This window comes from Gossypium hirsutum, chromosome A01 (assembly GCF_007990345.1).
Source record: "Gossypium hirsutum isolate 1008001.06 chromosome A01, Gossypium_hirsutum_v2.1, whole genome shotgun sequence".
Classification (NCBI taxonomy): Eukaryota; Viridiplantae; Streptophyta; class Magnoliopsida; order Malvales; family Malvaceae; genus Gossypium; species Gossypium hirsutum.
In genome coordinates this window covers 78,448,388-78,458,874 of record NC_053424.1, presented here as the reverse complement: position 1 = coordinate 78,458,874, position 10,487 = coordinate 78,448,388, and positions in this window count along the sequence as shown.

Genomic DNA, 10,487 nt, shown 5'->3' with positions numbered 1-10,487 from the left:
GGTAAAAATAAAATATAAAAAAATTGATTCTACAAAAAATGTACTATTATAAATAAATGTTGCTATAGAGTATGGTTGTCATAAATAGAGTTGACTTTATTACTATAAGGTTAATTATTTATTACTATTATAACTAAATGTTGATAAAGAAGCTTGTAACACCCTTTACCCAACTTGAATCACTTAATCTGGATATCGGATGTTACAACACAAATACTTTGCAAAACTTTTACAACCGGCATATAACCATTTTAACACATTTTTTTATTTCTTATTTACTTTTCTTAACACCAAAAGTTTATAATAGAAAATGTTTTAAAATTTACATCAAACTTCAAAAACAGCATATAATGTTACAACTTTAAAATTTGTTAAAGACAGTCTCTTCATGGCGTAGTGTACTAAGCGCCATACTACTATGATACCTTTTGTATTCATGATGACGCAACTCGAACTGCTCCTTGATGTAATCTTAGCTTGGTACCTCCTGGCATACCCACTCTTAAAGCAAAACCTGAAACATAAACAAATATTTGTAAGTTTAAAAGAATTTAGTGAGTTTTAACCTAGATTACCTTGAAGTATTTGTTGTTTGATTCCTCATCTTGAAGATTTTGGATTTCATTTCTGTCTTTGGAGGATACTTTCTTAATATTGATCGTATACATATACGTCAACTTCCATACTTAACCATCCTACACACAATTTACTCATTGAACAGATTCTAGACTTCACCACTCAATACAGATCTCATTCCTTTTCGAGAAACGAATACATTTCTCAAAAGGATGTCCATACAGAACCTACCTTCAACGGATTCTCACTCAGTCAGATGTTAAACACCTCCCCTAGAATGGGGTACTCACAGATACTATTATTTGTAGATACTTATACTAACTGATCTTTTAAGATGAGCTTCACATAGATCCTACATTCGAAGGATTCTCATACTGAATTGATAGTTATCAGATTACCAGTCAAATCATGTCTTAAATCAACAGTCAAATCATGTCTTAAATCAACCCATATCACAACTTATTCTGATGGATGAAATCTTTTAAGTCATCCTGGGAATCCCAGACAACCATGTTACATATCATGAGAACGCTTTGATTTGATAGACAACTCATACTTCAGATACCCTTTTTATATACAGTGTGAAACACTCATATTTGGTGGATACTAGATAATTCAGATCACTTTCTTATATACCGTAAAAAATTCAAATCTGGCAAACTCTTAGACTATTTATAGTTACGAATATGCCAAATTTCCTGTACTGATAGACTATTATGGTAGATTCACCTTTCAGGAACACTACTGGGAGCTCTTTCAGGAAATGCCTTAGGTCATATTCAATTTTTTCCACAGGACTAACCAAACAAAGATATCTTCAAACTTACCAGATCCTTATCATATCATCCGTTAATGGACGAGTCTTAAAGCTTTCCCAGATCACACCACGTAGATAGATAACCAGATTTTGGCACAATGGCGTTACAAAATATGTTACAGAAGCATCATAGAATACACCATAAAGGCTTTACAAAATATGCCAGACAGGCTTTACAGAATACGCCACAAAGGCTTTACAGAATAAGCCACAAAAGCTTTATAAAACATTACGTCTTCACTGTCCCAGCAGACTATCTTAGAGAGTGCCATGAGTTTCTCCCACATGATCTTGTACATATTTTCATGTTGTGCTCTGCTAGTTTGGTTTACATCTTACTGGAGGCAACACTATAAGCATTCTCATTGTCATATAATGTCTTGGGTCTCTACCACATAGTCTTACACATATTTTCATATCATCATATTCCTGTCCGGTTAGCAACCTCTCTATCTTACCGGAGGCATCACAAATGGTTGTGTTACTCATTTAACATATAACACACTTACCTGGATTAATTCACACGCTCCTGACAAATTCATACTCTCCCATATTTGATTTCACATGCGTATATACCACATATCATTTTACTTATGAAACAACTTATATACCTCATTTGTTATCATGTAGTAAGCTTACAATACTTCATACACAAATACACTCATTAGCTATCAAAATAGACATCAACAATTGATCTACCATTATAAACGTAACCTTACAATACTTCATGCACAAATACACTCATTAGCTATCAAAATAGACATCAACAATTGATCTACCATTATAAACTAACGTGCATGAGTCAAGATAAAGGCTCACCTAAAACTCACTTTTACTATAACTCAGAGTTTCAAATTCGATCGTTCTTCTCAAACTAGCAGCAACAACAGGAGGTTGAAACATCCACTGATTAACCCCCAAAATCATAACTTCTAGGTTAGCGAAGTAGAAAAGAATGTTTAGGTTTAAGAAGAAGAACTAGAGGGTGGAACAAAAAGAAGAAAAGCCATCCTCTATGTTCCCTTCTTACCATATATATATATACTCTCAGCTTCTCTTAGTGGATTTTGACAAGTGAGAATATTTACTGAAATTATCCTTTGTTTTCCTAACTGAAAATTCGAGGCAAGTAAAGGAAAATGTAACACCCCTCACCTGTATTCAATGCCGGAATAGGGTTATAGAGTATTACCAGACTAATAACACAAATAAACATACATTTCTCATACACTTTTCTATTTCAAAGATAAATCATTCAACATCATTCACATTGTCCATAATACGAGCTTACAAGGCCCTAAACATGCATTCGAGGTAGTTTGGGACTAAACTGATAACTCAGAAAATTTTTGGAACACTTAGAAAATTTTGAAAAATACAAGGGGCCAAACCCGTATGGCCCGGCCGTATGGACATTCGAAATGGGATCACATGGCCGTGTCTAGGGGCGAAGCCAGAAAAATTTTTTAGGGGAGGCCGAATGAAATTTTAATTTTTTATAGTTTATATCTTTATAATTTGTAAAGGATTAAATCAAATTTTTATAATTTTAGGGGGCCAAAGTACAATTTTACCTTTACTAATTTAATTTTTTTAAAAAAATTAAGGGCCTAATAAATAATTTTACATTTTAGGGGGGCCGGGGCCCATGCCAGCCCCCCTGGCTTTGCCCCTAGCCTTGTCTCAGTCCGTGTCCTACTCTGTGTAACTCTCTGACTTGGGTCAAACTGCCAACCACACGCCCGTGTAACCAACCCGTGTGCCAGGCCATGCCAAACCTGTAGGGCATATTGACTTATACCACACGGCCAAGTCACACGCCCGTGTGCTGGGCCGTGTGGAGCATATTGACTTGATTTCTAATTCAACACTAGGGGACACACAACCATATAATCTGACCGTGTGTCACACAAGGCTGATACACATACCCGTGTCTCTGCCCGTGTGGACAAAAATAGGCTATTTACCAAGCCATCTTGCCACCCAAATTTGCATACAACTACACCAAACCAAATGGCACCAAACATGACATAAATAGGCATTCATCCAATCTCAAATAAGCTTAATTCATGCCATTTCAATACCAACATATACAAGGCACATAAATACCACTATATGCCATTCAATTTCATACCAAACCTCACTTTCACAAATAATCAATGTGGACACTTCCAATTATGCACCATTTTGTCTAAACTCATAAGCATACAAATTCTCAAATATCAACCATTACCACAATCATTTGCATAGAAATTATCAACACAAGACAAAGGCCATTTGCATATATATACACAACCAAATCAACCAAAATAAGCCAATTCTCATGGCTATATACAAAACCAAACATTAAACATTTACAAGCCAATCCAAATGGCTATATTCATTACCAAACTATATACCAAAATGACTAAAGCTCCTATACATGCCATATAACCAACATACATAGATTTAAAAGTACCAAAGTGATAGCTTGATAGTGTGATGAGTCTCCGACGATTCCCAAATTCAAGCCAGCTTTGATTTCACTACAAAACATGGAGAAATAAACAATGTAAGCTACAAAGCTTAGTAAGCTCATATAAAATAATAAGCAAAGCTCACCAATTAATTACCATTCAAGAATATGTACAGAACATGCTATAAAACATTTAATCACAATGTTAACATCTATTTAATCACACAATTAACCATGAACTCACAACTTCCATAAATTCAATGCTTATATAGTTTCCGTGTAACACCCCTAACCTGTATCCGTCACCGGAATAAGGTTAAGAGACATTACTGGATAACGCACCTCATTTACATACATTTATATATTCATACTCAAAATCCATTCAAAACATTCACAATGTCCCTTATAAGGCTCTACGAAACCTTAAAACATGCTTAGAAGTGGTACAGGACTAAACCGATAATATTTGCCAACTTTGAGAAACTTAAAAAATTTTCAAACATATAAGGGTCACACGCCTGTGTGAACAGGCCGTGTGCCTCACACGGTTACCAGACATGCTCGTGTCACAGGCTGTGTGAAAATAGGGCATACATGCTGGCTTGTACCACACGGCCGAGGACATGCCCGTGTGCCATGGCCATGGAAAACTGGAGGGGTTACTCATGTAACACCCCTTACCCATATCCGATGCCTGGACAGGGTTCGAGACGTTACCGAACTTAAACGTACACCATTTTTTAAAACCGGACCATAAAATTTCATAAAAATTAAAAATTTTCAAACACATGAATAATGTCCCTTGAACGGGCCTATGAAGCCTATAACATACATCAGAAAAGGGTCGTGACTAAATCAGAAACTTTAAAGAGGTTTGGGAAAATCTCCCAAATACAGAGTCACACGCCCATGTGCTTTTGACACGCCCATGTCATTAGGCCGTGTAACTCTCTAACTATGACGTCATCATCAAAGTAAGGTCACACGACCTTACTACATGCCCGCATGGCCAGACCGTGTCCCTCACACAGCTGAGACACACGGTCGTGTCTCTGCCCATGTGGCCAACACTTAGGCTATTTTCAAGCTTTTTTGTTGCCTTAATCTCTCACAAACTTAACCACTTTAAAGACATATTACAGTATCAATTAATGATTTGGCATGTCTCACTAAGGCACGTTTTTAACAACCAACCATAATATATTACCCAATAATTAATCTCTACTTATTCTTCAAATATCCACATTCAATCATTAACAACTTAATGCCAATTTACGCGTTTATTCCATAGTCATGACCACCCCGAATGGTCCTAAGGCATTCATCATGTACATGTGCCATACACTACCCATTCATAGTAATTAGCATAATCACATCACAAGGTATTAACACATAGCATGGATAAATAGGCTTACAAGCCAAAACCATTATAAGCCACATCTCATGGCTATATATAATGAATCAATATAAGCCAATATATTTGGCTAATCATAACAACATCTAACATAAAAACCAAATCCCTATACATGCCACTCACTTGCGTATGCTTAACTTATACATGCTAACACTCCGAAGGTGGTATCTTGATAGTGTGATGCTGCCTCTAACGATCTCCAACCCCGAGTTAACTTGACAACACTAAAAGAAATGGAAAGGAGGGGGTAAGCTTTACGCTTAGTAAGCTCGCATGAAAAATAATAAGTAATATGCCAACATGCTTCTCAAAGTAATACAACTATAATTACAATTTTGCTTATATTTTGGTCATGCTATTTTCTCAAGTCATAGTTACCAATTTATTTATATCTGGAGTTACGGAACTCCAAATTTAGATCCACTATTTTTCTCCGAAACTAGACTCACATATATTCTTACCATAAAATTTTCAAAATTTTTGGTCCAGCCAATAAGTACAGTTTATTCTTTAAAGTCTCCCCTGTTTCACTGTTCAACAGTTCCTACCTCTCATCACTAAAACAATTAATTATCTCATAGTACAGAACTCGGATGAAGTTCCCATCTATTTATCTTGAAAATAGACTCATTAAGGATTTTAAGAATATAAATTATAACCCATAATTAGTTTTGTACAATTTCTAGTGATTTTCTTAAGTCAAAACAAGGGATTCCAAACTCATTCTGACTCTGGCTCACAAAATTTCAAATATCTCATAATATGAGATTCCTTTGCTTATACTGTTTCCTTTATCTGAAACTAGACTCAATAAACTTTAATTCCATTTTTTATTCAACCTTTAATTCGACTTCCATGATTTTTGGTGGATTTTCAAATTCGGACTACTGCTGCTATCCAAACTGTTTCAGTGCAATATAATGGTAATTATACTTATAATGCTTTTTACAAACCATTTCACCTTCATAGTACAAATGCATATTTGTTCATCATAATCATAGACCCAAACTCACAAGGTCATCACCATTTCATTCTCATATACATAACTTACTTATTTGTGTCCTTTCTAGAGGTGCATTAATCATTTTCATGATCGTAATAACACTTAAGCTTCAAATACATACTTGTACCGTTCTAACCAGCTCATACACTTACTTTTTCGTTTCCGTCACAAGCTTTGAACTACCAGTTAAACCACTTGGAACACTAATAGATGTTCGGGAAATCTCGCCACACATGATAGGGTGCCAATACCATGTCCCTAACATGGTCTTACATAGGTCCTCACACTGATGCCGATGCCATATCCTAGATATGGTCTTGCACTAGCACACATCACAATGGTGTTTCGATACCCATATCTTAAGTATTTCCAAAGGTCCATTCGAGGTTTTCATCAACTCGTAAGGTATTATCAGTAACATAACCAAGCCTAACAACTCATACATACACAAATATACATTTTATACCATGTCAAAACATTAATTTCATAATAATATAATAATGAATTATTTACATACAAACTTACTCGTTTTAATGGAATCTCTTGTTCCATCAATTTTACCATGTCCAATAAACACAAAATAACATGAATAACATGCTTATTAAATGATACGAACTTATCTCGGCACCAAAATAGCAAAAAAGAACTTAACAATCTATTTTCCATTTTTCACTAGATCTAGGTCCAATCCTCGTTTTCCTTGATCTATAATATCACATTTAGTCTAATTATTAGTCACATTATTTAATGTGATCCAAAAATCATATTTTGGAAAAATTATGTTTTTTCCCCTAAACTTTGTTAAAATTACACTTTTGCCCCTAAGATCATAAAGTGATTTTTATTCAATTTCCTTGCATTTTAAGCCTAGACGAATCATTTTTATAACTATAGCAGCCCCTAATTTCCACTAAATCACCCTTTTATGATCAATTTTGTAACTTTTATAAAATGGTCATTTCGGACGTTTTCATCGACAATCACTTAGTAAAAGTTGTTCCTGTAACCATAAACATGCGTAATCTACCATTAAACCTCAAAATACCAGTATACCACTCATGGGTAAATTTTTAAACATGAACCCTAGCTCAAAATAATGGTAAAAATAGGTAAACCGAGTTATCGAGACTTCAAAAATGTAAAGAACATTAAAAACGGGGCTCAGGATCACTAACAAATGAGCTTGGAAGCTTAAACCAAACCCTAGCCATGGCTTCCATGGTAGATTCGGTTGGATGGGGAAGAAGATGAGCAATTTTGGCCTATTTTCCCTTTTTAATTCTTTTAATTATTAGATTTCCAAAATGCCCCTAACTTAAAAATATTCTATTTCACCTATTTCATGTCTATTTTTATCCAAAAATTAACCAATGGTCTAATTACTATTAAAGGACCTCCAATTTAAAATTTCATAACAATTTGACACCTTTAACCTCAACTTTTGCACTTTTTACAATTTCATTATCTTGACCAAATTGAGTGCCTAAACGTCGAAATTTTCGATCGAAATTGTCACGAAATCATCCCGTAAAATGTAGACCATAAAAAATATATTAAAAATAAACTTTCTTACGTTAGATTTGTGGTCCTGAAACCATTGTTCCGACTAGCCCTAATTCAAGATGTTACAATTCTCCCCCTTTAGGGATTTTTGTCCTCGAAAATCTTACCAGAAGAGTGGTTTAGTTTCTCATAACTTCTACTATCTCATAATCATTGCTGAAGAACTTCTACTTTAGCCTTCATTAAGATCCAGGGTCTTACTTAGCTTTCCTAATAACTCATGATATAGAATCTGGATCTCAATCCAATTAATCAGGACTAGCTTTCCAAGAAATCCGACAATCTCAGTGATACATGATTCCATTGATCCGTTAAGCGAGAATTCAACACATGCCGAATTGATTTGTAGATTTCATCAAACATTTAACAACAAGCCATAAAACATCTTTCTCTTCAAAGACAAGAAAAATCCTGATAACAATTCATGTATCCAAACACAAGGATCAGAAATGTCGAGTTCCAAACTCGAGTACCAATACATCACTCTTGTGAGTTTTCTTACAAACTAACTGTATAAACTCTGGATATTCTACCTAAGCACTTGTAACTACATTTTTCTTTTATCAAATATCATACAATAACTAATTCAAGTCATCTACGCTATCATAATTTAGATCTGTCTTTAACATCGAATACTTTATGCTATCATATTGCCTTATAGTCTCATAATACATCACTGAAGGTCGAGGAGTCTTTGCCCAATGCAGACTAGACCAGTTTAAAGGCTTCGGTTAACAATATTCTCATCTGACCAAACCTTTCTAACAAGTAATAGACTTTTCAACTTCCGTAAGACAGAAATTTCTATCGTTCAAAGCAGCCTTAAATTATATCAAAGCTTTCTAAGAACTATATACTTTTCATTCAAACTGTTCTTCCTTTACTCGTAAGGAAATGAAATCTTATTCTCGAACATAAATATCTCATTTAATCCTCCAAACAATAACCGATTACGAATTGAACAACCAAGCCAGTCTTAATCATCAATAAATGACATTTCAAGAAATCTTCTCTTCCAATCAATAGAACGACTCAACAGGTAATCATTCAAAATTCACTTATCTTGCTAATCAAAAGACCACTTCAAATACATTAACTTAGAATAACAAGAATATCCTGACTGAAGGCATTAACTTTAATTAACTTACTTGGGAGAAGAAATCTAGATACTGAAATCATTTGCTATAATCAAATCGGAAACATAGTCGTAATTGACATAGTCATCTTAAGCCAAAGAATACACTTTAGGTACGAACCATGATTAATAATTTACGGAATAAATATGGCAAGAAAAATCTATATAAAGGAGTCCAAAAGAATACATCCTTCCAACCCACTGGAAGTAAATGCAACAAGAATGATATACCTTCCCATATATATACATATCGAATAGAATATCATTTAGAAGAAACAGAGTTATATCATTATGTGTACATTTTTATAAAGTTTCAATAGATGAAACACAATAGAATGTCAGAGGGAAATGAGGCAATACCGATTATATATACTAGTTAGACTATCAATACTTTCGTCTATACATCATGATTGGAAAACATTTCCATAAAAAAAGGTTTTATCAAAAGAGTAAAGGCTATAGGAACAATCTCAAGAACAATTACACGTATAGAATACCTCAAAAGAGACTGCCAAAATCTATTTAGCCATAACTGTCACACTCAATGTCTTACCTTTCAAATATTATTACTTCAACTATTTTTATCATCACTAACCCGTATTATTCCTTTCACTGAAGAAAGTAAGTTCAGGAGGAATTCTGATTACTACATTCTTCCGACATCGTGTCTGAATCAGTCGGTTTACCAAAGTTAATTTCTTCTGTAATTGCGATATTTTGTAAACCGAATAATCTTTAAATCAACCTGATACCTTTCTAGTTTTGTCTTTACTTATCAACTCATTCTCAAACTCTGACCATAGTAACAATCATTCTACCGCTGAACTCTTTTAGTCTCATACTCTTGAGCTTATTTCAGCACAAATATCATAAAATCCTTTACAAAACATCACTCTGGTATGGGGGTGGGGTCGTAAGATCCCTAATTTGTCTATCATACACATGTTCATACATATAACTTTTATCCTTATAGTCATATTATCATTATCATATCATTCAATCAAGCATGCCATGTACATGATTTCATATGAGGGCCAAACAAAACATGGATAAATATGTCATAATCTAAACTTTTCTTTTACATATCATCATATACATACCATCACAACCATATTACTCAATTCAGTCAATTTAGCATATTTACTTAAGCTATACAAGTTTACTCATTTTAATTTTCCAAACAAGCATACATGGACATTCATTCCATCAATACTTTCAATAAGTTACCTATCGCATGCTGTCGTTCATGCAATTCAATCTTATACATCGTGGAATCATCGATTAAATATAGGTAAGCTCATTACGGAATCATCGATTAAATATAGGTAAGCTCATTACATCATAATCTTTTATCTCATTTCACTTTTCTACGTTTCAAGGATGCCTCTCGTTGGAACATTGCAATTTCGATGGATTCCCAGGTAGTATACTCAGGGTATATACATTAAGTAGTACCTTTTGGGTACACTTTCTCGAGTCACAATTTATACAATAGAGTTGCCAGTCCAGGCTAATTTCTCATTA